This window comes from Physeter macrocephalus, chromosome 16 (assembly GCF_002837175.3).
Source record: "Physeter macrocephalus isolate SW-GA chromosome 16, ASM283717v5, whole genome shotgun sequence".
Lineage (NCBI taxonomy): Eukaryota > Metazoa > Chordata > Mammalia > Artiodactyla > Physeteridae > Physeter > Physeter macrocephalus.
This window is the reverse complement of record NC_041229.1, coordinates 4,696,193-4,716,127: the sequence shown is the minus strand read 5'-3', so window position 1 is coordinate 4,716,127 and position 19,935 is coordinate 4,696,193. Positions and strand designations below refer to the sequence as shown.

At 45.4% G+C, this 19,935-nt stretch overlaps 1 protein-coding gene across 2 annotated transcripts in view; it reads right to left on the bottom strand.

Annotated features, from left to right (window-relative positions):
* Nucleotides 1-6,173: 6,173 nt before the first annotated feature.
* Nucleotides 6,174-19,935, bottom strand: part of NFRKB (nuclear factor related to kappaB binding protein) — a 113,322-nt gene continuing 99,560 nt past the window's right edge. The window contains exon 28 of one of the 2 annotated variants that reach the window (XR_003683596.2): nucleotides 6,174-6,190. The gene's annotated coding sequence lies outside the window, so the exon portion shown is untranslated. Of the gene's footprint in view, nucleotides 6,191-11,810; nucleotides 11,948-19,935 lie in introns of those variants that run through there. The other variant, XR_003683594.2, reaches the window with a different exon arrangement.

The following is a 19,935-nucleotide window of genomic DNA, read 5'->3' as shown; positions in this document are numbered from 1 at the left end:
AAAGACAGTCTCTTCAGAAAGTGTTGTTGGGAAAAGTTGACAGTCTCATGTAAATCAATGAAGTTAGAACACTCCCTCACACCATATACAAAAATAAACTCTAAATGGTTTAAAGATAAATATGGGACATGACACCATAAAACTCCTAGAAGAGAACTTAGGCAAAACATTCTGTGCCATAAATTGTATTAACATTTTCTTAGATCAGTGTCCCAAGGTAAAAGAATTGAAAGCAAAAATAAACAAATGGGACCTAATCAAACTTAAAAGCTTTTGCACAGGAAAGGAAACCATCAACAAAATGAAAAATCAACCTGTGGAATGGGAGAAATTGCAAACAATGCAGCCGACAAGGGGTTAATTTCCAAAACATACAAATAGCTCATACAACTCAATATCAAAAAAAAAAAACCAAATCAAAAATGGGCAGAAAATCTGAATAGACCTTTCTCCAAAGAAGACATATAGATAGCCAACAGACACATGAAAAGATGCTCAACATTGCTAATTATTAGAGAAATGCAAATCAAAACTATAACAAGGTATCACCTCACACAAGTCAGAACAGTCATCATCAAAAAGTCTACAAATAACAAATGCTGGAGAGGGTGTAGGGGAAAAGGAACCCTCCTGCACTGCTGGTGGGAATGTAAGTTGATACAGCCACTGTGGAGAACAGTATGGAGGTTCCTTGAAAAACTAAAAATAGAGTTACCATATGATCCTGCAATCCCACTCCTGGACAAATACCCGGAAAAGACAAAAGCTCTAATTCGAAAAGATACATGCACACCAATGTTCATATCAGCACGATTTACAATAAGCTAAGACGTGGAAACAACCTAAATGTCCATCGACAGATGAATGGATGAAGAAGACATGATATATACATATACAATGGAATATTACTCAGCCATAAAAAAGAATGAAATAATGCCATTTGCGGCAACATGGATGGACCTAGAGATGAGCATACTAAGAGAAGTAAGTCAGACAAAGAAAGACAAATATTATATGATATCACTCATGTGGAATCTAAAAAATAATACAAATGAATCTATTTACAAAATGAAATAGACTCACAGACAGAGAAAACAAGCTTATGGGGGAAAGGGAGGAGGGGGAGGGATAAAAGAGTATAGGATTAATAGATTTACACTACTACATATAAAATAGATAAGCAACAAGGATCTACCGTATAACACAGGGAACAATATTCAATATCTTGTAATAACCTATGATGGAAAGTAATCTGAAAAAAATTACATATATATACATATATATGTGTATAACTGAATCACTTCACTGTATACCTGAAACTAACACAATATTGTAAATCAACAATACCTCAATTTAAAAAAAAAAATGTCCTTGATGAAACAGTAAAAAATAGGAGTTTTATGAAGTCTCAGTCCTTGAGCACATGCTTTTTCAACATGGTACACTGAGCACTTCTGTTCTGTACTGAAGCATGACCCTGTCTCAAGAATAAACAATCGTGGGTCATTTGAATTGCCAGCTGCGCTAGTCACCTTTTTCACGGAACACTATTGCTACTTGAAAGAGTGACTGACAAACTGTGCTTATTCAGACATGGATATTGAGACATCTTCTCAAAAATAAATAAAATAAACCTGTCACTTCAATGAAAGCAGTTGACAACATTTGTTGCCAATGATAAAACTTGACTTTTCAAGTAAAAATACAATTTTGGAAAACTTGTATCTGCCACTGTAAATTAGACTGTTTCCCAACCCTGAAAGACTTTTCCAGTGAAGTCTGTGGTGTCACTGACAAATGTGATGATTTTGATCCTGTTTAATGAAATTTGTCAACATTTGGAAGATCTGCATGACTCAGTGAGTCACTGTTTTCCAAATGACCAGTGCCTGATGTCACTAAATCACACGGCGAGGGGGGGGCAAGATCCGCTCAAGTGCATGACTGACCAGTGGATTTTAATCTAGCAGAGTATGAAATTCACCCATGTGGTTTCAGATTCCACTCTGCAACTAACCTTTCAGAAACAATCACTTGTCAATTTTGGGAGTAGAAAAATATCCCTGATTATCTCTTAAATACTTTTCTTTTCAACTATGTATCTGTGTGAAGCCAGATTTTCTCAATATATTTCAATGGAAACAACACCTCACAACACATTTTCTCCAGAAGCGAACATGAGAGTTCAACTGTCTTCTTTTAAACCAGACATTAGAATTATAAACATGTAAAACAATGCCACTCTTCTCATTAAAATTTCTTGCTTTGAAAATATTTTTAATAAAAATTGTTATTTATGTTAACATTTGATGGGTTTATCAATGTTTTTTTTTTTTTTGTTTTGTTTTTGTGGTACGCGGGCCTCTCACTGTTGTGGCCTCTCCCGTTGCGGAGCACAGGCTCCGGACGCGCAGGCTCAGAGGCCATGGCTCACGAGCCGTGTCCCCTGCATCATCGGCAGGCGGACTCTCAACCACTGCGCCACCAGGGAAGCCCTCGATGTTGTTTTTAATTAACACTTTTTTAAACTTCTCAGTTTGCATTTTTGATACATAGGAACAAAAAAAAATTCTCTCTCTCTCTCATGCTTATCTCCCCAGTAGCTGTAAATAAATCAAGCTATATCACTCCCCTACTTAAAAATCCTTTAATTAATTCCATTGCAATTAGAATAAAATCCAGACCATTCTCTGCACCCAACAATGCACTAAACAAGGCCCAGGGCCAGCCTCTGCCATCATCTGGGGCTCCCACCCTGAGCTCCAGCACAGCCCCTGGCTCCCTATTCCAGACCACATCAAGCTGCTCTCACTTCCGGTCTCTGCACTTACTCATCCAGACCCTTGCATGGTGGCCTGGTCACCGTGCAGGCCACCACCACTATCTCAGGACCCTCCACTAACCTCCATCCAAAGCAGCATCTATGCGTGGCACTTGTACTCCCTGAAATCATCTCACTTATTTGTGTTTTTAGTGTTGGTGTTTATTGTCTGTCTTCCTGCACCAGAATAAATGCTCCATGAGAGCAGTGGCCTTGTCTGCCTTTTTTATCCCTATAGCTCCAGTATGTGGAACAATTCCAGGCATGTCATAGGATCAAAATAAATGCTTTGAATTAATAAATCTTTCCTGTGCTGCAGAGACCATGGAAAGGGAGGAAGAATGAAGAAGGACTGAGTGAGCGGTCTCTGGATGGACACATCAGCCAAGAATCAAAAGTCAGTTGATAACAGTGATGGAGGTGTTACCAAACTCAGGTCTGGCTGCTCATCGCTCAAGAATCCCATACTGGGACTTCCCTGCTGGCGCAGTGGTAAAGACTCCACATTCCCAATGCAGGGCGCCTGGGTTGGGTCCAGGAACTAGATCCCACATGCATGCCGCAACTAAGAGTTCTCATGCCACAACTAAGGAGCCCACAAGCTGCAGCTAAGGAGCCCTCCTGCCACAACTAAGACCTGATGCAACCAAATAAATAAATAAATATTTTTTTAAAAAAAAGAATCCAATACTGAGAGGTGAGTATTGAGTAAAAGGAAAGATGGCTTTATTGAGGAAGCCAGCAGTCCTGGGGAGAAGGTGGACGCATGCCCCAAAGAACAAATTCCTCACTGCTGATCAGGAGCACAAGCTCTTAATGGGGAATATCAGGGAGGTGAAAGGGAGGTGGAGGGAGGGGGCTACATGCAGAAACAGCACAGTCAGCTCTGACAGTCATCTTGAAACTGGTCATGCAGTGGTCTGATCAGCGTCAACTTGATTGTTTTAAGTACAGTTAATCTTCAGTTCCAGTGTCGCTTTGTTCCCATTTCTTTGAGGCCAATTCTTAGAATTGCGGCAGCTTATGTCACGGCTACAGTCTGGTCGTCATGCAGGTAACTTCCTCCACCTGGTGGAGGTTTTAGTATCTGTAAAACAGCTCAAAGGATACGGCTCAGAATTTTATCTATAGCCCTTGGGGAGGAACTAAAGATCCTTGATTTTGCTTAATAACTAAACTATTATTATCTTGTCTTGCTTGACTATTTTCCTTTGTTTCTGCATTTTCTCACTACTCTGATTAAATTTATTCTTTTTTTATTAATTTATTTTGGCTGTGCTGGGTCTTCGTTGCGGCGTGCGGGCTCTTCATTGCAGCACGCGGTCTTCTCTAGTTGCGGCGTGCGGGCTTAGTTGCAGTATGTGGGATCTTAGGTCCTCAACCAGGGATCGAACCCGGGCCCCCTGCATTGGGAGCTCGGATTCTTAACCATGGACCACCAGGGAAATCCCTGTGCCAGGTCTTAGTTGCGGCCTGCGGTATCTTCATTGTCACATGCGGGATCTTCCTTGCAGCATGCGGGATCTTTATTTGCAGCATTTGAACTCTTAGTTGCGGCATGTGGGATCTAGTTCCCGGACCAGGGATCGAACCCAGGCCCCCTGCATTATTGGGAGCTTGGAGTCTTAGCCACTGGACCACAAGGGTAGTGCCTAAATTTATTCTTTGACTAAAGTTTTTCTACAGATAAGGGCAGGTGGAGGACATGGGGGCCCCATACGGTCCTGCTCCGTTACAGAAGTGCCTCATAAATTGCTCAGCCTCTGTAAACTTAAAAGGGGAAGTCAAGAGAAATGACTTCACTATGACACATGAGCATACAATCACTTTCTCATACACAAGCTCACATGCCCTCAACTTCACATCCACGCACATACACAAACACAAACGTGTACCCATATTCGTAAACATTTTTCTTTTTAAAATTCTTCCCTCATCCTTTCCTGAAATGTTGTCGTTCCGATCCTTTCTGCTCCTTCTTTTTAAATTCCTTGGATGTTTCAGGTGTCAAATTCAAGATAGAATCAACTCACAATTTCATGCTCCCTTCTCTTCTGTGAGCATTCCAGTGTCTGCAGAAAAGATGTCTTCCCTCCAAAAACAATCATAATTGGCTTGATTTTATAAAGAATTTTACATACCAGTGCAACTTATTCCTGAATATCTTGCAAAGTTAACAAAAGATACAAAACTAAAGTAGAAGTGACTGAAATCACAGGGTTTCCTTGGGGTTCACTGTCCTTGCATCGGAGAAGCCCTTACTATAAACCTCTGAGGCAAGTGATCATTGATTGTAGCCGTGGCCGGGTTTAGGAAGTCGCCAAAACGCAAGGGCATTTGTCCAAAATAAATTGCAATTCTTTACCCAAAACCTTTAACATAACGTGATTCTGTTCTGCATATAAATGTAGATAAGGGGTCAGGAAGGTGACATAAATGAAGGTCCCTGGACCAGGACAGGGCCTCGAGCTCACATTGTGTGAGTAGAAGGTCTCTGGTGAACTGGAGACCATGCTGGGGCAGTGGACTGCGCCACGGTGGAATACAGGCCCTGCGTGGCCAGACCTGCCACATTTTTAGGAGAAGCTAGATAACCTGATTTTTACGCAAAATTCACCGATTTTTCAATGGCAGCTCATATTCTTTTTTTAATTTATTTTTTATTGAAGTATAGTTGAATCACAACGTAGTGTTAATTACTGCCGTACAGCAGTGACTCAGTTATACATATGTTATATATACATTCTTTTTCATATTCTTTTCCATTATGGTTTATCACAGTTTATTGAATGTAGTTTCCTGTGCTACAGTCAGCTCATATTCTTTAAGAGCACTTTTTTCTTTTTTTGTCTGTGTTGGGTTTGCTGAGCGCGGGCTTTCTCTAGTTGCCGCGAGCAGGGGCTAGTCTTCGTTGCGGTGTGCAGGCTTCTCATTGCGGTGGCTTCTCGGTGCAGAGCACGGTCTCTAGGCTTGTGGGCTTCAGTAGTTGTGGCACATGGGCTTAGCTGCTCCGCGGCATATGGGATCTTCCCGGACCAGGGCTGGAACCCGTGTCCCCTGCATCGGCAGGCGGATTCTTAACCACTGCGCCACCAGGGAAGTCCCAAGAGCACTTTTTAAAACATGTTTAAAAACAGGTCTGTAGGTCAGATTCAACCTGAAAGTCACCAGTTGGTGACTTTTGTTCTAGAAGTTCAAAGAAAAAAGAAAGAGGACGAAAACCGTGGTGGGGGGAGGGGGCAAAGGGAAATAAAAGGGAGAAAAACTAAATGTCAGGCGTACAGAGAGGTCCTGGGCTCTGGAACACTGTGAGCGCCCCTGACTTAATCTCCGTCTGATCAAACTCCAACCAGGTCTTCTCGGGGCCGCCTGGTGATAAAGGGACGCAAAGGACTTGAGGTTAGAAGATGAGGACCAGCCAGGGCCTGGACTGGGTCAGCCCCAGAGCAGCAGGGGAGAAAAACACTGAAAGATAAATTCATGACAAACTTCACAACGCTGGAAGTGCAGAAAGAACAGCCGTGGAACTTTGCAGAACACGGAAGGAATGGATGTCCTGACTCCCAAGACTGTGAGTGGGGTTAGGGGCAGGAGGGGCCTGGAGGCTAGCTCTCCACTGTCAATCTTCCAACACAGCTTCATCTCCGAATCTCCAGGGCAAGAGGGGGCCTACTGGGGCCCCAGGAGGCCCCTGGCGACAGAATTCAGCCTCAGCAAGCTCTTCATTCCTCCGCCCCTCGGCCCCTTGGCAACAGGCGCGTGAATGGCAGCTGAGAAACGCCTTGGCTTTGGGGTGAGTGTGGTCCCCACCATCACCTTTTCCTTCCTACTTTCCTCTGCCAGAGCAGGCTTTTCCCTACTCAGCCATCCTTGTCTTGTTTTTCTCCAGGACAGAGGATGAGGAGTCCTGCAGATGTGAGAGCCCCAAGAGCAAAGGCTTGGGAAGGTAGGAGCATTTGCTCCTTATTTCCATCAAAAAGGCAGCGTAATACCCAAAAGAACTGAAAACAGGCGCTCAGAAATCTCTGCTACACTATTCAATCTCACCAAAAGGTGCAAACAACCCAAATGTTATCATTGATGAACCGTAAACAAAATGTGGCATATCCACACCATGGAGTATTCCTCAGCCATAAGCAGGAATGAAATACTCATACAGGCTCCAAATGTGATGAACCTCGAAAACCTTTTGCTAAGTAAAATAGTCAGACACAGAAGTCACATACTCTATGATTCCATTTATATAAAATATCTAGAATAGGCAAACCTAAGAGTCAGGAAGTAATTAGAGGTTGCCAGGGGCACGGGAGAGGGCAGAATGGGGAGTGACTGCTAGGGTACAAGGTTTCCTTTTGGGGAGATGAAATATTTTGGAACTAGATAGATGTGTGGTTGTACAGCATTGTGAATGTGCTTAATGCCACTGAACTGTACATTTTAAGTGATAAGTTTTATATTATGTGAATTTTACCTCAATTTAAAATATAAAAGTCAGCACAGTGTGTTGGTTAAGAACTGACGGCCTGGGTTGGAATCCTGACTGCCATATGCCAGCTGTGTGACTTCAGGCAAGTTGCTTAAGCTCTCTGTGCCTCGGTTTCCTCATCTTAAATTGGGGGTACCCAAAACACTTTCCTTACAGAGTTATTATAAAGAATAAATGAGTTTACATTTGTAAAGCACCTATAGACGCATGTTTCACATGCTAAGAGTCATGTAAAGGTTTTTTAAGTAGATCCCTGAGCCCCATAGCCCACTCCGTGCAGGTCGCTCTGACCCGGGGGCCTGGCCTCCAGGTCTGCGGCTCTCAGAATCACAGGATGGCCTCCTTGGGGAGCCCGGTGCCAGGGAGAGGCTGATCAGCTCAGCCAGGTGACTGCTCCTCTTTCAGAGATTCTCACGCAATGGAAATGAACAAGAGCTTTCCAATCCGGACCCAAATTCTTAAATGCCTTAGGGTACGGGACTCTCTGTGGGCCGAGCCTTGTTTTTAAGGACTTGTGAGATTCCTGTGAAGAAAAAGAGATTGGGGGTGCTCTGAAGAAGCCGCACAAGCAGACTTAGAGGCCGACGTCCATGAGGAGCTTGAGTTCACCGGTTCCGGCCCCCTTCCCGGGCCACTGGGACGGGAGGCGGTGCGGCGGCCACGCTGTGCTGGGGCACCGGTCACCCCAGCACCCAGCAGGAGGGCCGGCACCTGTGAAGAGGAAGGGAGGCGGGGGGAGTGTCCTTGCTGCCCCCCAGCCCAACTCAGGAAGCAGAACGACAGCCGCACGGCTGGTTTGGGGTCCTGTTTTCATTATGTTCTGTTTCTGTCTTTTATATGAAGGGGTTTTATTTTGTTTCAGCATAGGTATTCCACTGGTCCCAAATCAATTCACACAAAAAGGTGCACAGTGAAGTCTCACGCCCACCCCACTCATCACCTCCTCCCTGTCCACAGCTAAACCATTTCACTAGTATCTTGTGTGTCCTTCCCTGAGTCTCTTTAAGGTAATACAAATACAGATGATTTATGATTTTCACTGTTATTTATAGGAAAGGGAGCTTATTGTATGTACCCCACTGCATTTGGACTTTTTTCACTTAACATTCCTTAGAAATCAGCTCCTGGATAGCTCCCTCATTCTTTTTTACAGCTGCATAGTATTCCATTGTAGGGAGGTACCATAAGTTATTTAAACGCTCCCCTCTTGATGAATTTATTTTTAACCATTCCCTTCCAATTTTTTGCTGTTGAAAGCCAGTGGCAATTCATACATTTTGCACGTCACCACGCAATATTCTATTAGGTAAATCCCCAAGAGTGTTATTATTGGGTCAAAGGTTACATGCATTTGTAATTTTGATAGATATTGCCAAAGTACTCTCCATTTTACTTGCCAGCATTAATGTAAGAAAGTTCTATTTCCTCTCAGATACACCAACACAGCGCATTGTCAAATTTTTGGATTTTTTCCAATCTGCTAGGTTACAAAGGTTTTAACGCACAACTTCTCCCAAGTTCTCATTTGTACTTATACGAGTTTCTTTTTTTTTTTTAACATTTGAATCTTTGGTCCATTTGGAGCTTTCTTTTTTTTTTTCAACTTCTTCTTGCACAAGGAAGAGGATTCCTTGTGTCCTCTTTGTGTAGTTTTAATTTGCATTGCTCATATTATGAGTGAGGTTGAACATCATTTTCATATACTTAGGGGTCATTTCTGTTTTCCACCCTATGAACTATCTGTTCATATCCTTCACCCAATTTCCTTTGGGGTTTCTGGTCTTTTGCTGATTGGTAGCTATGAATTCTTTATCCATTAGGAAGACTAGCCTTTTTCTGTGATATGAGTTGCAAATATTTTTCCTAGTTTATCATACTTAAAAGAGTGATGTTTTGCCAGGCAGAATTTTTTATATTGTTAAATTCATCAATCTTCTATGATTTCTATAGTCTTGTGATTTCTGGATTTTGAATCAGAGTTAGAAACATATTACTCACCTCGAGGTTATAAAGGTTTTAACCCAGAAATTCTCCCAGGTTCTTGTTTGTACTTACTTGGATTAAAAAAAAAAAACCATTTAAATCTTTGGTCTGTTTGAAGTTTTTTTTTTTCAACTTCTTCTCGCACAGGGAAGAGGATTCCTTGCGTCCTCTCTCTCCATGCAGCCCCCCTAGACTCCTCTTCTATCCTAACCTGAACTTGGCCCTGGCACCACCTTTAGACATTACAGCAGCTGCCAGCAATGCAGACTTCAGGGGAAGGCGGCAGCCCTCAGGCCCCTCCCAGAGGGATCAGAATTTCCACATGAATCCGAGCTGCCTGGGATCAAACAAGGTTTGGGGGGATTGAAGGAACCCAATAGCAGGGACCCCAAAGTTGGTTGCCTCAGTCACTTAAAATTCTTGGAGGCACTAAACAGCGTCACTTGGAAAGGGAGAGAAACGGACCTAAAAGCAATTCCAGGGTCTCGACGTGTGTTCTTCGCTGGCAGAATTCAGGATGAGGATTTGAAGGGCCCTGTGGGAGTATCCTCTCACGGCTCGCCCCTAATCCTGTCCAAATCGCCCGGGCTCTACAGCTGTTGGTTAGCCAGATAAACTATTTGTTCAATTATTCTTGGCCTCGATGGGGCGGCTTGCCTCAAAGGCTTTAGGCTTCATAATTCGGGCCACTTCAATCAGCCTGGGGCCCTCCCAGGGCTGCGGACAGGAGACAGGGCCTGTTTGAAGACGGCAGTGGTCCCCGTAGCCTCTGCTTCCACAGGCCTTTCATCTCCACCCAGACGGGGCTGGGGTGCTGACACCTCCCCACGGACCCCAGTGTCGGGGAGCAGAGTTCGCTTTGGGAACGATGCCAAAGCAGAGAATCAAGGCGATAAAATAATTACAAACGAAAAGAAGGATTAGCTGGCACCGTCGGGACAACTGCTTCCAGAATGGTCCCTGAAATCTCAGGCGGCACATTCTCAAAGGAGACGCTGCTGCAGCTGCTGTCTCCATGGCAATGGGGGCAACAGATGCCCGGCTGGGAGTGCTGGCCGCAAATGTCAGACCCAACAAAACCCCAGCCCCGGGGAGGGAGATGACAGACCGGGTCACCTTTCCATCATGGAAATGGACTGGTAATTAACACAATTTTATTTTCTCCATTTGTCTGCTCTCCCTCCGCCTTCCCTTGGCTTCACTAGAGACCCACTAATAAATGGTTGACAGCTGTTGAGAGATGGGTCCAGTCTGGCGGTTGCTATGAGAAACATTCTCTTCTTGGGTTTGATCCTCCAGGCTGCTGCAGGGTCCTTGCAGCGCTGCTGGTATGCTGGCTCCTCAGCTGAGTTCTCATCTCCACCCCTCTGCCCGGTCTTTATTTCGGTTACTCAGGACATCCCGAGGCAGCATTGAGAAGTGGCTTGGGATGGCTGTACACATCTCCACCCCATAATCTCCATCATCTCCCTGAGACCCAGTCTAACAAAATCTAAGTAACGGGAATGGAATCGCTGTATGAGCCCCCAAGCTTCACCCTTCCAAAAAGATTGTTACTCCTCAGCACTTTGTCTATAAAAATTCTAGAATTATAGAGACTTCCCTGGCAGTCCAGTGGTTAAGACTTCACCTTCCAATTCAGGGGGTGTGGGTTCGATCCCTGGTTGGGGAGCTAAAATCCCACATGCCTCAGGGCCAAAAAACCAAAACATAAAACAGAAGCAGTATTGTAACAAATTCAATAAAAAGACTTTAAAAATGGTCCACATCAAAAAATCTTTAAAAAAAAATTCTAGAATTATTACCAATAGTGCCTCTCTACCTAAGATGATTATAAACTCAGACACCCTCCTTCGCATCTCATACCAACTCAGGCTTCCCTACGGGATCCCTTCTCTAGAAACCAGGCATCTCAGCAATGTGAGCACAGGGTATGGAGAGGTACTTTCTAAATACTCACCGAGAGACCCTTCTTTTAAAAAATGAAGTTACTGACTTGGAGTCAAATAAACCAGACACAATCTCAGCTCCACCTACTGTGTACAAGTGTAAACCATAAGCTTCCAGAGAGTAGCAATCACACAGATTTTTGGTGTATCTCCAATGCCTAGCAGAATGCTCAGTGCAAGCATCAACAAAACATAAAAGTTCTATTAGGCAGGATATTCCAAACTTTTGAAATCATGTACCCTTATCAGTAAGTTTTTAACAGGCATCCCCAATATAGATGTGTTTATTTAAATAACACGACCTATTCTCATAATAAAATGAGCATTACGGAACATACAGAAAAGTAGAAACCTGAAAGGGGTAAAGATTAAAAATAAGTAGAAGTTCTAATATTTTCTTCTTATACTACAATGGATCTTCTTGTTCTTCCACTTTAGAGACCACCATTGTAGAGGATACACAGTTCCTACATTCAACAGACTTATGGTCTAGTTGAGAAGACTTGAAAAAAAACAACACTGGAACTTCTGGAAAAAATATAGAATAAAATGAAAGTTTAGAGGGGGAAGTGATCGCCAAACTCATGGATGGCCTTCATGGAGCCCAAGAACCCCACTGAAATTGAACGTCAGAGTTTACAGGTGTGTGCATACGTGCACATTTTTCTAAGAAAAGATCCAAAGCTTTCGTATGATTCCCAAATGGATCTGGAAGACACAAAAATTACAGAACAAGTGGCTTACAGGGAGAAAGGAAACAAGGGAAGACAGAAGCATCCTGTCCAAAGTTGTCTTGCTTTTGCGGATAGAACAAGCTAGACCTGATGGCATCCTGCTCCAAAAGTTCCCTGAGGAGACTGCGTTGTTTCCAAGGACTGAAACTTTGTCTCCAGGTTAGAGATTTTTTCATTTCTTTTAGCAGTGTCCACTAAATGAAGTCTGACATGGAAGCCACATATATAAAAGTAGATCAGAGTGAAGATGCTCTAGGTGAAGTAGGGTTGATCCCAAACCACCATCCCCTCATCATCCCCAACCTCAGCATCCCCACATTGGTGAGTCCAGAGGACTGGGGGTCTCCTTCAAATAGAGCTGGAAACCCCTGTACCTGGCATTCTTGAGCCTGTGAGCTGACAGTTTTCCTTAATGAATATGCTCTTCACTCTGTTCAGAATCACTCCTTTGCTACAGGGTCCACCTTTGGCTACTTTACTTCCTTTGTTTCCTTTGACAGAGTCCCCATTGGCTGCAGCTGGAGGATGGTCCATGACCTACCCTCATCAGAATTACTGGTTTGCTTGTTAAAGATGCAGATTCCTGGCCATCACCCCAGGCTACTGACTCAGAACCACTGGGCATGACGTCCCATCCTGCGCAACTTCCACCAGCTCCTCACACACTGCCCACGCGCCCTTGAGTTTGGGATCTACCACAGGGCTCTCGCCAGCACTCCCACCAAAAGCACTCAGCGTCACCTGAGCTCACCCGAAAGCTAAAGATAGAGCCAGAAGGAGATGAAAACCTCAGGCCCGGGTGTCTGTGGCTCCAGGGGAACAACAGCCGAGTGTCCTCTGAGGTGACAATCCTCTTTCTCCAGTCTGGACACACAGTGGCAGGCATTTTCCTTTAAATATAGTGTATAATGCCCTGCAGGCTTCTGCAGGGAACCAGGGCAGCTCAGAGGCCTGGGATTTACCCACCAGGAGGTCAGTCACCTGCAGCTGTGACTCGGTGGGATGGCAGAGCCCCTGGACCTTTGCATCTTTCCCACAGTTAAAAAGACATCAGTGGGCTTCCCTGGTGGCGCAGTGGTTGCGCGTCCGCCTGCCGATGCAGGGGAACCGGGTTCGTGCCCCGGTCTGGGAGGATCCCACGTGCCGCGGAGCGGCTGGGCCCGTGAGCCATGGCCGCTGGGCCTGCGCGTCCGGAGCCTTGTGCTCTGCAAAGGGAGAGGCCACAGCAGAGGAAGGCCCGCAAACCAAAAAAAAAAAAGACATCAGTGGGCTTCCTTGGTGGTGCAGTGGTTAAGAATCCGCCTGCCAATGCAGGGGACACGGGTTTGATCTCTGGTCTGGGAAGATCCCACATGTCGCAGAGCAGCTAAGCCCGTGCGCCACAACTACTAAGCCCGCGCGCCTAGAGCCCGTGCTCCGCAACAAGAGAAGCCACTGCAATGAGAAGCCCGTGCACCGCAACGAAGAGTAGCCCCCGCTCGCCACAACTAGAGAAAGCCCACGTGCAGCAATGAAGACCCAGCACAGCCAAAAATAAAATAAATAAATAGAAGCCCGTGCTCCGCAACAAGAGAAGCCACCGCAATGAGAAGCCCACGCGCCGCAACGAAGAGTAGCCCCCCCCGCTCGCTGCAACTGGAGAAAGCCCGCGCGCAGCAACGAAGACCCAAAGCAGCCAAAAAAAAAAAAAAGACAGCAGTGGCCTAAGGCCATGACTCAGCTACCTGGTAAAGTGGCATCATGGGAATTTCCCTGAGTGAAGCGGTGCTGCAGTGCTGACTCGGGAGCAAGGACCGTTCAGAGAGCTGTGAGTGGCAGCGCGTAGTCATAAAACCAGGTCTCCATATTCTGCCCTTCTTTAGACCCAAATCCAGTTCTGCTTCTTCCACGAAGCCTTCAGCTCACAACACTCTCTCCTGAACTCCTCACACGTGTGTATCAGCCGCACACATTTTAGCACAAACTAATTCATCACGTTCAGTATTTTGCTTTTGTCTCCACCTCTCCACATGGTAAGCCCTGAGCGCAGAGACCACATCTGACCTCAGCACCTCCCTTTGCCTGAGACAGTGTCAGAGTCCCTGCTGAACAGAGAGACCACAGCAAAGGGGAAATAACAGTGACAGCCAGTGTTTACTGAGTACCCATCATTTACTGATGTGCCCGCACCGCTGTATGGACTTAACACATATTAATCTACTTAATTTTCACAACATCCTTTTGAGGTGAACCCCACATTACAGACGAGATGATAAATCATCATCGTTACAGAGAAGTTAAGTGAATGGCCCAAGAGCACACAGCTACTAAGAAGAAAGGCCAGGATTTGAAGGCAGGAAGCCCATGCTCTCATACACACCCCAATAGTGCAGAAGGAGAGCGAACCCCTACGGACTCGTGAGAAGCTTAATAGATGAGGTCAGAGACATGGAGAAGGTACACGCTTCCCAGAAAAAAGAAACCAGATCCCAGCACCTTGACCCCAACTCAATCTGTAACAACAGCAGCAAAGCGGCGACAAGCCTTTTCCCAGGGACTCAGCTCTGCTTCCAGCTCCTGACAAGTCTACCCAGAGGGCGGCTCTTCCCTCTACCCGTGGACGGCAGCCTCTCACTCTGCACCCTCCTGCCTCTGCGCGGATGGGGGGTGGTCGGGGAGAGGGTGGCATCTGCCAGTGGAGAGCGGCTCCAGGTCAGAGCCCCAGCTGGCGCCTTGGAGTCACCTGGTGGGGACAATCCCCCACCGGGCTGCACCAGGAGACCCCTCAGCGCCCTAGAAAAGCAGCCCCAATGTAAAACCATCCCTCACCCACCTCCTGCCCCTTGCCGCGGACTTTCTTTCAAACCCTCTAACGCTGAGTAGGGGGATGCCCCTGGGTCCCCCCCCTACCGCCCACCTCAGCTGGCCACGTCCCAACCCACCAGGGCCACTCCCCACCAGGAGACAAGGTGGCACCTACCGCCTCACGAGAAAGGACCTTGCCGCGTGGAGCCAGAGAAGAAACTTTCAGTGAGGTGGGGAAGCGTTTGCTTTGAAGGTAGTGCCTATTTGAAGGATTTCATATATGAATGTATGAAGTAAAAGTGAACTTCTGGCTCTGGTAGCAATTTAAACATATTCCTGAATAGATTTATCAACAATGGATAAAGCATCAGACCAACTGTCCAAGGCATAAAATAGCAGTACAGTTCAAAGAGACACTGGCTTGGTTTGGTTTTTATGGAAATCTCTGTGTGTAAATTCTTTCTAAATACAAAGTGAAGCGTGCTTTTATTCCTTCATTCATTCACTCAGCAAACCCCTACTGGCGTCTAGCGGGCTGGGCTCTTCCCGGGCTGTCTGCTGCAGCTGGGGACGGGCTACGCCCTCAAGGAGCTGACAACCCAGAAGACACGAATGGAGAAGTGAAGGCTCGGGTTTCTGGGGCGGATGTCTACAAAGGGACCTGATCCTGAAGGCCTCAAGGCGGGGACAGTTAGAGCTGCAAAGGGGCTTGGGAAGGGCTCTATGGAGGAGGCGCTGCTGGAAATCGCAGGAGATGCAGGCACCCACCCGGCACAGGTCAGGGGACTGCAAGGCGGGCAGCAGGGGTAAAGATGGTACAGGTTAGGGTACGGCTACGGGCAGAGAAATACACTGGTCAACACGGGGACTGGAGAGGTGGGCGGGAGGCAGGTCACGATTTACAGAATTAGTCCATTAATTCAGCTCCTATAAGCAGGTCCATCTGAAGTAGCCAAGGACCTGATTCGAAGTCCTTCTCTGTAAATTATCTGGACTTTTTTTTTTTTCTTTTCGGCTGTGCTGCAGGGCATGCGGCATCCTAGTTCCCCCACTGGGGATCGAACCCGTGCCCCCTGCACCCCCTGCAATGAAAGCGCAAAGTCTTAACCTCTGGACCGCCAGGGAAGTCCCTGGACATCTTCAAGGGAGGGAACAACCTTCCACTCTCACAGAGGGAGGCCCGTCCACGGTGGACGGGCCCCAGGGGACTGGCCAGGGTGTAGCACGAAGGATCCAGGGAGCTGGTGCCCTCACCATCCCCGGGGAAGTAGGCGCGCCTTGCGGTTCTGGCTGCTTCACACACTTGATTTTGCCTAAAGTTCAAGGATTTCCAATACTTTTCACACCATAAATATTAACTGGCCAAAAGTTTTGTGGGTTTTTTTTTTATGTGATCGCTTGTGGACAGTAGGCCATGTTTTCTCTGTATTAGTTCCATATGGTTGAGCAAAGGTACTGACTGAGGGCCGAGAAATACACTGGTCACCACTATTTACTGTCAGCCACCTGCCAGGCCCTGTACATTTATATACATATATATAATATATATTATCTATTGAGATATATTATATATTATATAATATATATTATATTTATATCTATATAATATTTATACTATATATAAATTATAATTTATATCTATATGTAATTTATATCTATAATTTACATATAATATATAATTTATATATTATATAATATATAATTTATATATTATATAATATATAAATTATATATTATATAATATATAAATATATTCTGCACATAAAGAAAGCCAGCTCAGTCTGTAGTCAAAGCCCCGTAAGAGGCAGGTCAGGGATTCAGACTCAGGTCTGCTTGGCCTGGGCTCTGTCCCCTCCATTACCTACACCCTGGGCTGGCCGTGGGGCTCACACAGGGCCCACAAGCTTTCAGCCAAGGGTCTAAGACGTGAGTTCAGTGAATACTGCATTCTTCCCCTTCTTGGCCTTCTTACATCACTCCTGGAAACAGAGCAAAAGTCTAGGAAAGACACCACTGTCTTTGGGTTCTCTCGATCCAAAATTTCATCCACTCCTCTTTTTTTTTTCTTTTTTTGCAGTGCGGCATGCAGGATCTTAGTTCCCCAACCAGGGATTGAACCTGCACCCCCTGCAGTGGAAGTGCCGAGTCTTAACCACTGGACCACCAGGGAAATCCCTCCTCTAACATTCTGATTGGCCCAATTCCTACCAGATTCACATCCTTCCGTTTCCCATGTTGGATTTTCCCTCATCCCTCCTGCCCCTGCCTGAGAGAGAGGAACCTCCTAGAAATCAACACATGTACAGGTAAATGAAAGACTTCTGGACTCCAGGAAATTGCTGACTGCACTGCTGGGATAACTTGAGGAGGTTAGACGCCTCAAAGCCTGCAGTCTTCTGCCCTCTGCCCAGGGCCAGTGGAGAAGAGGCTTTGGGAAGGATGAGGCAGGCTTGCAGCATTCACCTCTGACTGAGGTCACGCAGCCTCCCCGGTCTCATGTTCCCACTAGCTCTGATGAAACTCCAGGTGCTAACATGGCAAGAACAGGACAAGGAGATGTGCTCCTTTCACCATGGAAAACAAAGACTTGCCACAGAAATTTCTATTTGCCTTAAGTGACAGTGTGTTAATGGAATCCAGGTTTGTGTCTCAATGGCAGGCTTCTGCTGACGGACAAACGCCAAGGCGGAGCTGGGACACCTCTATCCATCACTGTGTCTGATTGTTCAGAACACCCATTCATGCCTCTCACCTTTCACAGTGATACAAGCCTAAGAAGCCGGGATAGAATACTGCTGTGAAACTGTCTTGGACCTGGGATGTGTAGGATCAAAACTATACCTTGGCAACTAGAGATTACCACACTAAGTGAAGTAAGTCAGATAGAGAAAGACAAATGCCATACGATGTCATGTATATGTGGAATCTAAAATATGACATGAATGAACCTATCTATGAAACAGAAACAGAATCACAGACATAGAGAACAGACTGGTGGTTGCCAAGGGGGAGGAAGTTGGGGGAGGGATGGAGTGGGAGGGTGGGATCAGCAGATGTAAACTATTATATATGGAATGGATAAACAACAAGGTCCTACTGTATAGCACAGAGAATTATATTCAAAATCCTATGATAAACCATAATGGAAAAGAATATTCAAAAAAAAAGAAGGTATGTAATGTATAACTGAGCCACTTTGCTGAAATCAACTATACCTCAATTAAAAATTGATTTAAAGAAAACTATATCTTGGAAGATAACAGGATAAGAAAAGAGGAGATGGACCCAGTGGCTGGTGCAGGGAGTTCTGCACAGTTTCATACTTTTCTAGGAGAGTTGAACATAAGCCTGTCTCGTGGGTTAAATTTGGTCCAGAAGCCTATTAACATAAGAGCTCTGGCTGGATGGAGACACGGGGAGATGGGACTGTGGGGCCCCACGCTGGAGAAGAGAATACACTGAGATCGCTCCACGGCTCTGATCCTCCCAGTTGCAGGGAGGAAGAATGGACCGCGCTCTGAGCAGTGACACTTCTCCGGGTAGCACAGCACCCCCTGGTGGCAGGATGGGTGTGCACGTCATCGCAATAGCATGGAAACAGCGCCACCTGCTGAGCACTCGGCAGCATGCTGACTTGCCAACTCAGTTTTCTGCAGGTACTTTGAATTTGCTGGCTTAAATGAGGCAGTATTGGGCCTATTGGGCGTGTACTGGTGAAATCTAAAAAGAAAGTGAAAATACAACATAGTTTGCTTACTGGAACAATGGGAATCAAGGAAAATGGGGCAGCAATTATTTCCATAGTATGTGCTGCCCATCTGTCCTGAGGTGTGAACATAAAGCAGCACCTTACAGTGAAAAAAGCATGAATTTTGGAGTCATACAACTGAGATCAAATTTTCATTAGCTTTGTGAACTTGGGAAAGTAACTTAACGTCTCTGAGCTTCAGTTTTCCTCATCTTTAAAGAGGGGAGGGGCTTACCTTGCAGTGTGACAGCAAAATTTAAATGAGATAATGTACATAAGTTAAAAAGGAAATGTGTATAAAGTAAATCAGATAATATGTATAATAAATAGGTTTTAAAAGCATAGCATAGTGCTTCCCTGGTGGCGCAGTGGTTGAGAGTCCGCCTGCCGATGCAGGGGACACGGGTTCGTGCCCCAGTCCAGGAAGATCCCACATGCCGCGGAGCGGCTGGGCCTGTGAGCCATGGCCCCTGGGCCTGCGCATCCGGAGCCTGTGCTCCGCAACGGGAGAGGCCAAAGCAGTGAGAGGCCCGCGTACCGGAAAAAAAAAAAACAAAAAACAAACAAACAAAAAAAAGCATAGCATACAATTTTAAGATAGAAATTTTCCCCTAATTGTTAGAACTGTGAAATATTCCTGAAATGGATGTATCAAGTGAGAAGACAACCTCTGAGGTGTTTTTTTTTTTAATAGTCTAGATTTTCTTTTCTCTAGAAAGATTAAGTCTGACCCTTCTCCAAAAACCAGTCTATTTCTGGTCACTGGGCCTAGAAACAGAACTCTAACAAACTGAGATTCCACTAACATTTATTGAATGTCTGCCACTTTCAGAGCTGCTCTTTCATTTTCACCAGTAAAATCTAAAGCATCAAGACACATCCCTTCTTTCCACCAAAAAGTCTTTGCCAAGAGTATTAGAACCTCCTGCTTTCATACTCTCTCAAGTACTTTCAAGATTACTCAGAAAAGCCCAACACTGGAAGCAGCCCAAATGTCCAATAATAGAGGGCTAGATTGTAGTCTATCCATACAACAAAGTACAAATGCACAATAGAAAAGACGAACAACCAGATAAACACAACAATATGGGTGAATCTCAAATCTCAGCCAATTAAAAAAAAAAAGCCAGACCCAAAAGTATGTATACTGCATTTTTATGAGGTTCTAGAATATCTAATCTGTGGTGATAGAAATCAGAATAGTAGTTTGTTCAGGGTCGGGGTGAGAATTGACTCCAAGGGGGCACTAGGTAACTGGTGGGGGGATGGAAATGTTCTAAGTCTTGATCTGGGTGATGGTTACACAGGTGTATACAAGCAGGGGTGCGCTGCAGCCCGCTGGAACCACCAGCAGTACTGATGGTTCACTTTTCAGGAAGTTTGCAAGCCAGCTGACAATCGCATTGGTGGCTTGGAATCCACTATGGTGA